The sequence below is a fragment of the Paramormyrops kingsleyae genome, chromosome 25 (genome assembly GCF_048594095.1).
Source record: "Paramormyrops kingsleyae isolate MSU_618 chromosome 25, PKINGS_0.4, whole genome shotgun sequence".
Classification (NCBI taxonomy): Eukaryota; Metazoa; Chordata; class Actinopteri; order Osteoglossiformes; family Mormyridae; genus Paramormyrops; species Paramormyrops kingsleyae.
In genome coordinates this window covers 30,687,388-30,702,309 of record NC_132821.1, presented here as the reverse complement: position 1 = coordinate 30,702,309, position 14,922 = coordinate 30,687,388, and the positions used below count along the sequence as shown (strand labels likewise).

Below are 14,922 nucleotides of genomic sequence, written 5' to 3'. Positions count from 1 at the left end.
AATTTGTACGTATTTGGCATCACGACCTCGTTACCTTAGTCGGCCCACAACATGTCACGCGTCGTTTATGTGGCGCTGTTGTGTCCTCGCCGTCAGTGACTGCCCATGCAGGTCCGTGGCTTTACTGTGGGGGGTGGGGGGGGGAAGGAGACTGAGAAATTGCAGGGAAATGACAGGAGAAGATCTTAAACTCAAGCTGTAACATCCATGGCATCCTGCAAAACCCGGAGCGGATCGCCGGGAGGCAGGAACCGGATTGTGAATGCCGGGAAACCGTGGGGTCGGCCTGGGTGAAAATGGGCGGGATTCTAACAGATAATAATCAGAGAGTGACAACTGCGACCTGCTGCGCCTCCACTCAGTGCAGGACTCTCCGGTAACCTGCCGTAAACTCAGGGCAGAATGCGTTTTACCGCCCCTGATATTAAAACCCAAGCTGGTTTTTTATTATGCCGTCTGAGACGATGTTTCACTTTCAGCGCACACACCCAGACCCCGTAAACTTTCACTTGTGACTATAGGGGACACCGTGCAAAAACGTAATCACAGGTAAAGGGTTCAGATTCACTGGGGGCCCAAATAATTAGCAACTGCTACAAAGCTATTTAAACAAATCAAAAGGGTTACATTTAGCAACAAACTATGACAATAAAAATATGAAACGTGAGCCGAAGTGGGGCCTGGTTACAGAAATGTTACATTTTTTGTCTTCATTCATGGTTTTCCGGCCAAAAAACTGAATAACAGAGACCCAGAAGAGAACCTGTGGTTCAGTCTCTTAGATCAGGACAATAGATCGCTTAACAAAAGCAGCCCTCGTTATTATATGCTCACACGTACAGAAAGAAGATCTGAAATATCTCAAAGACAAGAGGCATCATATAAGAGGTGAAGAGTACAGATCCTGCACTACTCTGACCTATTAATGCAGGCTGCTGCTTCACGGGGCTGAAATCCTAAGCAGCTTTGGCTGATCAGCTAATCAGATAAGCATAACGTGTGCTAGGCGTTCTGCAGCAAATGAGATGTGTGTGTGTGTGTGCGTGTGTGTGCGTGCTTGCATATCTCCAAATGTCTCTGCCTCATGCCCTAGGCTGCGCAGTGAGCAGTACGCCGTTAATTTCCTTTTTGCCCGGCTACATATTAAACACTAGTGAAGATACCATTTGTCTGTCCATGTGACATTCCACAACCCCGAATCACAAGTAGTGTCAGATTTCAGCCCAATTCCGGGTTGCCCACATGGCTAAGTGTGTGGACTGAAGCTACTGTACATGCTGAACTGTGAGAATTTGATGCCGCACTGTAATCACCCCAGCCTGAGACTTGCAGTCAGCCAAAGTGGCGTGCCTTTAAGAGGTGGGAGGATCCTATAGCAGTATATGCATGTGGCCACACCCCCCTTTTACCATATATGGAGTATTACGTTCCATAGATTCTTTCAGATCTACGAGCGATGTGTGTGAGGATAGTCACAGCGATGTGAACCAAGGAAAAAAGCTTTTCTGCTATTTGCCGGGGGACCTTATAGTGGCTACAGTGGAATTTAAGCATCTTATCATGCATTAGTCAGCGGGGATATTTGTAGATGCCTCTCTGTAAAATGCAGGAGACCTCGTTTTCACGTGTGTGAATGTCGGTCCGTCGATGAGTCCGTGCAACGTGTCATGCGTGAAAATTTTTATGTGTCTCCACGGTGCACTGCCCTGTGACTGGAAGGCAAGGGAGTGTGTGTCTGTGTGTGTGTGTGTGTGTGTGGGGGGGGGGAGGGGGGGGGGGGTTTGGGCAGGGAGGTGAGCACTGAAACAGGAAGACAACCAGCAAGGGCCACCCCAGAGTTCACCGCTGGGAAGAGTGCCCCCACAGGAAGCTCATGCCCCTCCCACCAATAAACCACATGTCTCCTGCACCCGCCTTCTCAGGCCTGCCCCCTAGTGGGGGTTCCACCATCCGTCACCCTGCCATTTGGTTAGCGGTCAGCTGCTGATATCATTCTCCACCTCCAGCTCCTCCGTCCGTTTAACAGATGGAGGTTTTCCTGCTGGATTAATTGACCGGCGACTGAGATGGGCAGCTGTAGGCTTGGACCCAAGAACACTTCGCGTCCAAGCCACTAGGGGGTATCCCTTAAATACCAGTGAAGGGTCAGTCATGTGACTATATCCAGCTATCACTTTCCGAGACACATTCCTCTACTGTGCGGCAAATCTTTATCTAAGACCGCAGAAACATTGCTGTCATGCATCAGGCAGATTTAGGGAGTAAACCAGCGTTACAGATTTTTACGTATTATATATTCAGTGCATCTATATATACGTAAATACACATATCTCTTGTCATTAAACGGACTGACAAATATCTCTTTTCTAATCTACGCATAACTGATCCACTCCCTTCAAAACATTACATCAGTATGGACTGTGTCGGAAGTTATTACTGGCCAACAGATCTGGAGTAAAACTAACACTTCGCCAAGCTGTGATTTCTCACTTTATCTTGCTACCGCTGGACCTCGCAAGTGTCATCGGTGTGTCTTAGGCACACTTATATACGGACGTCGATCTGATCTCCCGCTCCGTTTCTGACTCCCCCCCCCCCACCGTTGTAGCCGCCGCGGAGGCTCCGCAGACGCTTCCTGCCTGCGCGCGACGCAGCGGAGCGTACGAGCGCGAGCGCGTGCTGTGATGCCGAGCTCGCCGCTCACGCGCCTGCCCTGCAACCATGCAGCATCCCTCTGCCCGCGAGCGCCGTTTCCTTATTGATGTGCAAGGTTACACATCAGTTAACAGACTGTCTCTCCTGTAAACAACGACTGGAACACATGATCAGACTGGGCTGGTGGTAGATCACACACAATGTGCAATTTAAACCGTATACGTGCTTGCGTGTGTATTGCATTATATATCCTGAACTATATAAAACATTACACTATATATCCTGACGTGTTTCGGTCTGTCTGTTTTGTGGGTGCATGTTTATGGTTTGCTCTAATACCAATATTCTAATTTATTTTTACATTGTGCTTTTCACAACAGAGTTAGGTTAGGTTAAACTCCCAAGGCCTTCAACAACAGTGTGCCAGCCTTTTATTACAGCATTTATAAAGTATGGTGCGTGAAACAGGGAAAAGGGGAAAATGGAAAGAACGCTAGAAGAGCCTTTGTCTACGCGTCTTTGTGTGCGTACACAGGGCCGGCCCTGGGTGTTTTGGTGCCCTGGGCGAGATTCTGCTGAACCCTCCTCCACCAGAGCAGCAGAAAACAAATTCTGTCAATTTACTTCTATTACATCATTTTAGTAGCATTGGGTATCTGGCTGCTAACCAGCTAGCCTGTATCCATCTCACAAGAGGTGTAGTGAAATATTAAAGCTAGTGTAAATAACTGTAATATCAGGGAATGCAACCAGAGGATATTTTTTCACTTGCACTTTGCTTCCCCCCCCCTACTTAAATGGCACCCTGGGCTACTGCCTGGCAAGCTGGCCCTATGTATGTGTGTGTGTGTGTGTGTGTGTGTGTGTGAGTTTGCATAGATCACATTTGAGGACCAAATTGTCCCCAAAGTCTAGTAAAACCTGAAATTTCCCTACTTTTGGGGACATCTTTTGAGGTCCCCATTTGGATAACCTCAGATTTATAAAAATTTGTGAATGCAATCAAAAAAGTAAAAATGCCAAAAGTCTTGTATTTGGGTTGGTTACTTATGGTTAAGGTTAGGGCTGTGTGGGGGTTAAGGGTGTTATAGTTTGGATTAGGGTTTTCCCATAGAAATGAATGGACGGTCCCCACAAAGATACAATTCCAAACGTGTGTGTGTGTGTGTGTGTGTGTCCTGTGGTTTCCTAACATGCCTGGACCCTGATGTATCTGCATGTGTTTGACCTGCGTCTGAATGACTTCACTCTAAGGTATAATACAGACGTGTGTTTGCTTGACTTTCTACAATGCGAGACCAGAGTGGAGATATTGTATGTGTGTGTGTATGGGGGGGGAAGCTCATCGCAGTAGTGACAGATTGGACCTTGGTGGGACACCGCGGGCCTCTGGTATGTGGCCTTCCAGACTGGAGGCTGGCCCCGGCCCCGGCTGGCCGCGGGGTTAGCGTGGAGGCCGCCCTTCGTGGCTAGTGGCAGCCGGGCATCCGGGCCTCCCGTTTCCTGGCCGGGCGCCCTGCGTTGGGGCCACGCCGATCTGCGTCTGTCTGTGCTGGGCGTGGCCTCGGCCAAAGCCAGATGGCGCTAGCCGTCGGCCTGCGTTCGCTCAGCAGCACCCTTTGTTAACAGTCACTGGAAAGCACAGCCTACGCAAACGTACAGCCACAGTACCATGCACCATTTTGCAGTTTGACCAGTCATCCATATGCTCCAGCCTTACCACACTGGCATTCCCCTAATCAGCACAATTTCCACGAGTACACTCACATTAAACTGTCTAATCACATACATTAAACAAAACTTCACTAGAGCCATTCTTCCTCTAATGCAATTCATTCAGTCGCTTGCCGGTGTTTACCTAATCAGTGTAATTCGCCCCTTTGCGTCTTTAAATCCACATTTACATTTGACTCGCTTAGCCGATCAGCAAAGGCGTTAGCGGCCATTTGGGCGAGAGCTTAAATAACTCAAACATAGCCGAAAGGGCTCGTATTCATTACGGGAGGCGCCTCAGCAGCAGGTATTTAAGGGTTAGGGAGCCGTGATGACGCCGATCCGACGGGTTCACGGTAAACAGCGCTATATGATCCCGGTGAGGATTGATGCGGACCTGCATTTGGGTTTAAATGAAGGCGGAATTCACAAGTCATTTGCAATTAATGGACTTAAACGTCGTTACGTGTCAAGTGGCCAATTTTACCCATGAATTAAATCGAGGTACAAAGTAAATGATCGCATAGCTTCTAAAAATTTTCAAAGCGTCTGAAGTTTGCAAAAGTGTGTTATCGTAAATATATAAATGTGACATTATATTCTTAAAAGTGCCCCAAAAAATAGTTTTTCATACAATCGCTGTAGGCCTACCTATGATGATACGAACCTGCCGTGACACTGAAGCAGTGTCCAGCTGAAATTTACCGGCGGCTTGCAGATGTTGCGCCGCTGGACGGGCCGCTTACAGGCGCTGCTCCCTGGCACCGACTCCCCTCCACGCCGAGGCCGATTAAGAGCATCTTCAGTAACAACAAATAGCTCATTAAAGCCCAAAAGCGTATGCATAGTGGGGTCAGCGCTTCGTTACCTCGGCAATTAAACGCAAATGAGATGGGCTGGCGGATCCCTGCCGGGCGCGCTTTGTACGGGGATTAAGCAGTTCCACTTAATTAATCCGAAAGTGTGTTGCTCTACTTTCCGATGCTGCTACTTGTTTCCACACCGGCTGTATGGCTGACACTTGTTTAGGGGTAACTTTGCGGGAAAACAAGGAGATCTGCGGACAGTTAAATATATGTAGGCAAAAGACTATACCGTTATACGGATCTTTCCCCGGGTTGTCTGAGAAATCCCAGTGATTTGCTGGGTGGAGGCAGAAAAGTATTTTTTTTTTAAACCACAAGTAAAATCTTCATGAGATATTTCCATTTGGTTAATATGGTAAAGTTTACACTACACGTATCCATTTTTTTGTTTCCATTATTGCTTGGACTTAGCTATGTGGAGAGAGAGAGAGAGAGAGAGAGAGAGAAGAGAAAGAACCTGGGTTTGAGGACAGCTGTAGATCTGTGATAACCCTATACATTGGTGATATATTGGCCTACATATAATGGAATTATAATTAAAATAGGCATCATTTACAAGGAATAACAACAAAAAAATCTGTATTAAAAAGCGCGCACAGAAGATTTTTAGGCTAAGCCTATACCTGTGATTTGTTGCATCTGTATTTGTAGGATAATTATCGCAAGTTTCTATACTGAGTTAAATTTTTAAATGATGTAGCCAATATTCGTGTAACAAAAATCTAACTGTAAAACTAATCCTATTACCCCATAAGCTTTTTTTTATTTTTATTTATAAGTATTGTTTTAGAGACACTTTTAATGTAATGTTTTCTGTAGGGTGTTTTTATTATAATCGTTTTGGATAAAGGACAACGTAGAAGTCACAACCAAACCCCCATTAACGTGAAACTAATCTGCTCTGGATCAAACTGTTCCTGAAGATGGCAAGGGATCGTAAACGTAAACGTTGCGTAATTGTCAGCGACCACGACAAAGGGCTTTAATAAGCGCTTAGCGGATGCGGAAGGCGGTGGTGCGGAGACGACGGTAGCACGTCGGCCGGGGCCGGTGGCCGCTGCTCGTTAGCCCGCCTGCCTGGCATGTTCGCCGTGGGAGGAGGAGGGGGCGAGCCGTGTGTTTTCGGAGTCCGCTGTGCCGCTCGGACCCAGAGGCAGATGGTCCAGAGCGGTTCTGCAGTCTCATTCTGAATTGCCACTCGCTCGGGGCGGGACGTTGCCAAAATCGACATCTGCTCACCGCGCCTTCGAAATAAAAAAAAAAGACGGTGCAGGAAAAAGGCAGGCGGGCTCATCGAGGCTCAGATGATCGGACGAGCGTAACCTGCAGCCATATTAGGGTTCAGTCAGCGTCGACAATCAGTCATGGCTCAAACATGGCTATGCCCGCCCAGTTTGGGTGCAATTTGATCTTTACCGCGGCTCTCCGCAGCACAAAGGGACCGCGGAGATGCGAGCTGCTGCAGCACCAGCGGCACGTTTGGGAGCGCGGCGCCGCTCGGGGCTGGACGCCAGCCATGGGTGGCATGCTCCCAGCAAGCCACCGCACAGCCCGGAAGACGGAGCTCTCCACCTGGTGTACAGCGGGCCCTCCGGGGGCCCCGGGCTGAGCCCCGCACATCAGAAGCTCTGGTGGCGGGTAAATTGGTTTGTTTACTCCAGAAGAGCGAATACAAATGAAAGATAAATTAACGAGGAAGTCTCCTGGAATCGGCGCACTGAGACTGCCTCATGCATCATAACCTTGACATGAAAGACAAACAAATGGCGGTTTTGTCTCCATATGAAACCCGAAAATGAAAACAGGAAGGATTCAGTAAGATAAAGGTATGTGAGCTGTCTTGTCACCCTCATAAGTAGGTGGACCTGGGCATGGACGTCAGAGGCTGGAGTGTGTCCAGGGCCCCAGGATCAACCGTGACCTTGCCCTGCTGGGGCTGGTTCCACCACAGGCCCGAAGGCAGCTGGAGGCGGGGCACACGTCCAGGGAGACACTGGGTTCGAGGCCAGCAATGGGCGCCCCCTGCTGGCAGTCCTGGGCCTCGTGACCCGGGTCGATGCTGGGAGCACTGGCCTTGACCCAGCCTGCTCCACTGGAAGAGCACCACAAGCAGGGGGGATTTAGGGGCCTCAAGCTGGGATAGTAGCACATTAGTCAGAGATTAACAGCAGCCGCGTCTGTAAATCGGCCTTCGACAGACAGTCCCTGGCCTGTCAGGTCAAGTGCAGGACGTGGGTGCTTGACCCCTCTCTTTGCGGGGTGTAAAGCGCACTATGTGACACGGGATTCCAGAAAGGAATTGGGACTGGCGTGGAAGCAGGGACTGCTTTAGCTGAAGGCGAGGCCAAAAACACAAGGCTGCCATTTTTGCAAGGGAATCATGGGGAATTGGGCACTGGGTCACGGAAGTGTTATTCCTGCAGTGGCAGTGTTTATCACCTGTAAGGCCGCAGAAACAAAACCCCACACCTTAACTTTTGGGGGTGGAAAGTAAATGAATGACCTTGTGATTGTGCCTTTGCCCCACCCCTGGGTGTCCATGCCCCACCTCCCTACCTGCCACTGTCAAAAGGCCCCGATCCTTTGTCCTACATGTCCCTGGGGTTGAGTGCTGATTGCTGAAAGGTGCTATAAACACACTTCCCCATCCTGAAGTCTACAGAGATTTAGTTACTGGTGACTCCGGTTCATTAGCTCAGTGTTTCTCAAACCAGTCCTCAGGGAACCAACCGTCAGACAGTCCACGTTTCTGAGAAAGCAAAAACGTGGACCGTGGTCCCCGAGGACTCGTTTGAGAAACACTGCATTAGCTGACCAGCTGTGTGAGCAGCCTTGTTGGCACTAAGACACACAGTTCCCACCAGGCTGCGAGGTAGCGATGGGCAAATGAAGCTTCATGAACCATTTGCTGTATTTTTTCAGCCCAGTAGATGGCGCTCTTGGTTTGCTTTGGGGCATGCTTTGAGCCCTTTTTTGAACAAAGAGCACCATCTGTTTCATGAAGCTTCATTTGGCCATCATTACTGTGAAGCCCCACCCTTCCGGGGCCTCGCCCGTACCTGCGCCCCATTTTTAGCAGGACATGGGCTTGGCGTTTCTACGACTCCGGGGCCATGTCCCGTCTCTTGCCCACTGCCAAAACATCTCAGGTCTCACGGCTATATTTTGCATTAGTGTACAATGAAAAGTTGATGTATTTCTACCCTTAACCATGCCACTGGCTCTGAAGCTCCCCAGTAACATATCTGTCATCTTTCTTCATTATCTGGAGGTTATGTCTGCCTTCACGGTGATGGTGGACCGAAGGAGAAATATTGTACAGAACAAAACCTCTGAAAAGGCTGTAGATGCCTGACAATTCCGTCCCTGCAGTTGGGCTCCGAGTTGGGCTCTGCTCTGAGAAGGTGTTCTGGAGCTCCCTGAAGGTCACATGATGCTCTGAGAAGGTGTTCTGGAGCTCCCTGAAGGTCACATGATGCTCTGAGAAGGTGTTCTGGAGCTCCCTGAAGGTCACATGGTGCTCTGAGAAGGTGTTCTGGAGCTCCCTGAAGGTCACATGATGCTCTGAGAAGGTGTTCTGGAGCTCCCTGAAGGTCACATGATGCTCTGAGCTCCTCGGTTTTCTCTGTTCGATATAATGAAACGGGGGAGCGTTTTGCTTTGTTCTCAGCTTCTAACTGTGGTGTAACTTTTCACTCACACGTCTCCATGTGGTGCATAGCCAGGACCTAGCATGGTTCCAGTTCATTTAATTTATTTTTAGTAACAAATATGTTTTCCAGATATATAGTACCAAAGTTGATAGCTAGTACCGAATTGCAGAGACTCTTCCATGTTCAAGGGTCCAGTGGTGACATGAATACTCTGTTGGCTACGGTATTCAAACCCACAACCTTCTGGACAGAAGCACAGATTCCTGACCCACTGCCCTACACACCAACTAAACTATATGCTTCTGACAGGACTCCATCTGCTAAAGCCTTCTCCTCCATTGTCTTCTGGCATTCTTTCTCCCTGATTCATGCACCATTTTGGATGAATGGCGTAATAATGGATTGCCACACACTCTTCTCAAGTGCTTTGGGGTGACTCTGTTGTGAAAGGCGCTATATAAAAAAAGAAACAAATAGATGAAAGCGAGAAAGGGGGACTAAAATTGTCTGTCCTATGTCCCAATAGAGTATGAATGTGTATGCGTGTGTGCCCTGTGATGGACTGGCATCCCATTCTGTGCCGTCCTGCACAAAAACCCTGAGCTGCATAAGCAGTTGGATAGATGCATGCATTATGCACTATGTCTTTTAACTCCTGGACCTCCCAAATGAGTAATAGGGATGTTCTGTTGTAATTGGGCGCCCTGTCCCTTTAAGAGGGACCACACATTAGCCTTACTGTTCTAAGAATGGCAGGCTTTTCTAAAAAGCTGGGGATGCTGGCTGACTGTCGGAGATACTGTCGCTTTATCTATCGCCTTCCATTTACAGGTTTGCCGTGACCCCGGCGCTGGCTAAGCAGTTATGGAAAATGGATGGATGGAATTCAATTTGATTCACCGGTTGAATGGCAACGTATTGCACTCTGGAGAGGTAATGAATGCCATCCATCTGTCTGCCCGGAGTTGTTTATCCGGTGCAGGATCTTCGGGGCACCCTGGAGAGGATGTCAGTCCATCGCAGGTCATGTATGCCTTAAGGTCTCAGGGCTTCCCAGTGAACCACCGTACTGGCGCATGCGATCTTTCACCAAATGCCGACATTTCGCATTAACTAAACATGCAGCACCTTTAATCGCAGGTGGGACCAAACCCCAGGTACTATGAAGCAGCGATGCTGTCACTCATCGCAGCGCTAAATCACTCCAGCTAGACTGTTAGCTTAGCAGTTAGCTTATCCCGGCTCTCGTTCCTTCACTTGATGTAGGTACTTTGATCCTGGAAGACCTGCCCCAGGAGAGTCAAAGGCTCCTCCTCTTACAAACTCTTTCTCTGTTCTCCTCAACACCCTGGTACAGTTATAGACACTGCGCTGTCTCGGTCCTATTAGCTTTAGTAGCGGTGATGCTACATGAACGCCACTTAACGCTTTACCTCCATTGGGGGGTTCTTGGGCTAAACTAGGCATTCTCAGAAATGGGAATATTCTACATAGAAGCAGTTTAATCGTGATCCAGACCTCTGCCCCCTGCCACTTCCCACCCCCAAGTACCTCAGGTACCTCAGACAGCTTGGAGATGCATGTTGAGGGAAGGCCCTCACAGGACCCCTCACAGGACCCCCGAGGACCTCGTGGCGGGGGTGTGCTGAGTCAGATACCTGAGGGGTTTATCGGTGAGCAGAGGACTGGAGGACTTGCGGCTCAGTGAACGAGGGCGACATAAACGCTCACCCGGCACATTCCGCCTGACCTTGACGGCCACCGTCGATGGGGAACATCTCAAAATTCTGTGGTCCAATTAGCTGAGTGCAGCCGGCCTTAACATTACTACCGACCCGATTGTCTCACCGGGGCCTGTATACCCCTGAGACTGTATGACAGCTGCTCGCCGTTCCGGAACTTTCCGCGCATCGATGTCTATGTTAAATTGGTGATAACTAAAAGTACGGCTGTTATTCACAAGCAGCGAGCACCTCGTGCAGAACGCTGACTGCAATGGACCTCCGCCATTACGTTTATGCAACTGATGGTTTTGTCCAAAGCGACACGGAATTTATACACGCTCCCTGGGATTTGAACACGCAACCATTGTGTTGGTAGTGCAATGGTCTATTTGCTGAGCCGCAGCAGCGAGCACTAGGACTGGAAACCTGTTTATCTTCTCAGATGCTCCTCCTCTCTCCGTCTCTTTTTATCTTTCCCAATGGCTATATCTATATGCCGTGATATATATCAGCCGCTGTGTTCACACAATTAATTTTTAAAAGACTTACCATAGATGCTGCACTAATCTTTCCGTCCACATACAAATCACCGCAAAAACCAGAATCATTTGATTGCTCTTGCCTCCCACTGGAATTCAATCACCTGCATTCGACCCGCCGTTCGGTTCCAACGGCGCTTAATCGGGCCATTTCCGTCGGAAGATTAATTTCGTCAGCTGTCAGAAAAAGCTGAGATCTGTCAAGCACAGCGACTGGGAACCAAATAAGAAGAACACTTTGTTTCGGATGAGATGTGCCAGGCGATGACATGGTGGACACATCTCCAGTCTAGTCCATCTAGAAGAGCCGTTGACTTTCTCAGGAACACCCAAATACTAGCAGTCACTTGAATGCCTCTCTTACGCAGGTAAGAAGCAATCGAGCTCCCTGTCCAGATCAGAATTAACATACCGGACACAGGGCGTTAAACTCACCTGTGAAAAAACCTTTCACAGTTTTGTCTAACAACCGGTACCTCCTTAACCATTGAGTAGCCTGATGTTGAGGCTAATGTTCACTGCCCAGGTGAGTTTGACCTCCAGTGAAGGACTTCACCACTACCACCCCCCCCCTCCCCTTGGGTCATGAGCACACCCAGACATTAAGCTGCTTAGAAGGATGCTTGATCCGAAGGGACTTGACAAGGCTTACAGTTTTAGCCATGGCTTCAGTGAGGTGGACACGGAGGTTAAGACGTTGAGGACTACAGACGTGTGTGTGTGTGTGTGTGTGAGAGAGAGAGAGAGAGAGAGAGACCTGATATGGACTGAAATCCTACCCAGGGTCTCCCTTGCTTTGAGCCTCCATGGACAGACTCCACCTCATAGTGAACCTGTCAGAACAGAAGATGGATGGGTAGATGGATGGATGTTCATGTCTATATGGTATCACTCATGTCCAAGTGGTGCAAAAATGTATTTTTTTTGCCAGAGATAAGACACTAAGCAGATCCAGTCTGGAGAAAGCATGTCAATTAACACCTTCATGATACTGTATAAGACAGCAAGTCATTATTTTTCTCCCAACTGCCATCTTTGGGGCCATCTAGTGGGTATATTGAGAACCACAACTCCCAGAATCCAAAGCTTATGAGGACCCGCTGGGTGTGGGGATGCATGTGTGTGTCCAGAAGTCAGAGCAAATACAGAGAATACAGAATGAGCTCTGCTCCCCCCTGATCACAAGGGACGACCAGGGAGTAGAGCATGGTCGTTCTTAATGGCACACCCTCGTTAAAGCGGCCTTTTTGCCGAATCCCCCCCCCGGGCCCCCCCATGTGCGGTAACAGGCGTGCCGCTCAGGACCTCGCGGACCAGTCTCCATCTCTCCATTTACCCAGACCTCCAATCAAATCAGGAATCACCATAATCGCATTGTGCCTGATGGGGGCTGAATAGCACGGGATTTGGCCGGTGACGGGAACGCCTGCGTGATGAGCGAGAAAACGGAGAGAATCGTTCAGTATTCAAGCAAAAAAATAAAAATAAAAAAAGCAAGGAAATTTCTATTAGGGAAGGGATTTGGTTCTGTGATGATAATTTGGGCACCTGAGCAACCCTTGTGGACAGATGCAGAAACTGCACCCATTTCTGCATGACTGAATGCAAAGCACTTAACCTGTGAGCCTACAGAGACAGAAGAAGAGCAATTATTATGTCCTGAACTGCAATGATATCCCCGCTTCGTTTTAGAAACAGGGAGCTCACTTTATTGCCTTGATGCTGAAATCCAGGGGGATTCTGTTTTTCTTTTTGGGTTCTGCAGGTTTCTGCCAGCGTTCGGGTGTGTAAGGTGGGAGCGAGCTGTGTTTTGGAGCGGGAAGCATGGCTGGGTTGTGTGCAGCACTGTCTGTGTATGCATGCCTCGGAGCAGTGATTCCCGGCTCAAAAAAGGCAACAAGAAGGAAAAAAATCTTCAATAAAATCATCAGGGAAGGTAAATTAACAGATATTCATTCTAGGACAGGGTCAAATGTGATTATTCAGGAAATGTTAGGTATGTATTGTAAATAGACAATACATGATACTTTGCCAGGATAAATGTGATTTTGAAAGTTTGATTATATACAATATTTTTTTTTATTTCCCGGGTGACAGCAGATACAGTTTCAATGTGCAGCACTCAGTGATGAAAGGCAGTTGTCACTGATCACGTGATCCCTTCATATCTGAGATACTGACCACTCCTGAGCTGTCACGTGCACAAGGCGATGCCCGTTACTGCTGTTAAACGTGCTTCAGAACCATCCTCTATCAGTGTATTGTGGGAACGCTTTTTAGTGACGGACTGCAGCGACCTGAAGTACCCTGAATTACTGATGCAGGATGACAAAATGATGTGATTTAGATGGAAGCACCGCGATCAGCAATATGAGGGAAAAAAGACATCTACTATATCATACCCAATGAAATCCAATATCACATTATCGTTCCCAGTGCACTTCGCCAATGTGTACTCTGTCTCCCTCTACTGCTAAAGTGAAGAATTGCAGACGGGATGAAGGCGCGGAGCTCAAGACGATGTGAATGTTTGGCTGGTGATCGAGACCAAAACCAGACGATGAACTTTGAGGTAGAGAGCAGAACAAACATTCCTACTGGAGAACCACTGAATTTCCCAATGAAACACATCTATGTTGAACCAAGAAACCCAGAACCAATAAAACAGATCCAAAGCTGTATGTATTCAAATAAAGCACAATAATTGTATCCCAATGAACTGTTTCTGAAGGAACCATTATATTCTAAACCAATATAGTTCACATTCCCCAGGCAGATGGGGATGACAAGTCTAATTTACAGGGGCATTGTGAGTTGTCATCATGTTGCCATTCGATTGGGGCTTACAGGGGCGTGGCAGTGACAGGAATTCACAGCCAGTGTCTGATTGGCTCATTACTTCACCCCTCCCACATGCATAAACATGCAGGCTCTCCAGTCCTTTAATATATATTTATATATATCAATGTGTTTTTATTTCAGCCTTGTCACAGTCTGGTGTTGACATCCTGTTGACATATTTTGCTTGATTGCCTCTTTTCCAATTTGCATTTTTCATTTCTTAACATTTTGCCATTTTAACTACTTGTTGATGTTAATCTGCATAAAAAGTAACATTTTATTTGCAGGTCAGGTCAGGTTTTTGGGATGACCTCACAATCGGCCAATAATAAAGCAGCGCCTCTCAACTCCAGTCCAGGGGACCCTCTGTTATTGGCTGATTGTGAGGTCATCCCAAAAACCCACACCGGCTCCCCGTGGAACAGGTTCCCCACCCCTGTAATAAACCATAAACATCATTAGGCTGCTATATACACTAACACTCATACATTCATTCTTTATTACTACTTAATCATGGCAGGCTCATGGCCATCCTGAAGCTTGTCCCACAACACCCGCCCCCCCCCCCCCCCCCCCCAAATTTTTGAACCCCCCTGTTCTCCCTTACATGGTATGTCTGTATTCTGTCTGTTGAAGTGGTTCTGAAGTTCTGGTCCAGGCTAAATTGGCCAGGATTTACATTCTAGACATGCAGGACTGGAACATATGCTTTCGTATTTACCTGCTTAATTGGGTCCTGTTAAAGCCACCTACCATTTTCATATTTTTACACTGAATAGCTTAAGGGCAGCATGGTAGTGCATTGGTTGGCACAGTTGACTCAAGCCTTTGGGACCAGGGTTCGAGTCCCTGTTGTGGCTCCATGTGTGGAGTGTCCTTGTTCTCCAGTGTCATCATGGAGTTTCCTCCAGGTTCTCTGGTTTCCCATTCA

At 48.1% G+C, this 14,922-nt stretch overlaps 1 long non-coding RNA gene across 1 annotated transcript; it reads left to right on the top strand.

The window, feature by feature from the left end:
- Nucleotides 1-6,324: 6,324 nt before the first annotated feature.
- LOC111853135 (uncharacterized) lies at nt 6,325-13,843 on the top strand. The gene is made up of 4 exons (XR_002840393.2): nt 6,325-7,060; nt 9,719-9,820; nt 12,916-13,086; nt 13,248-13,843. It is a non-coding gene; the product is annotated as an uncharacterized lncRNA (long non-coding RNA).
- The last annotated feature ends 1,079 nt before the right edge of the window (nt 13,844-14,922 follow it).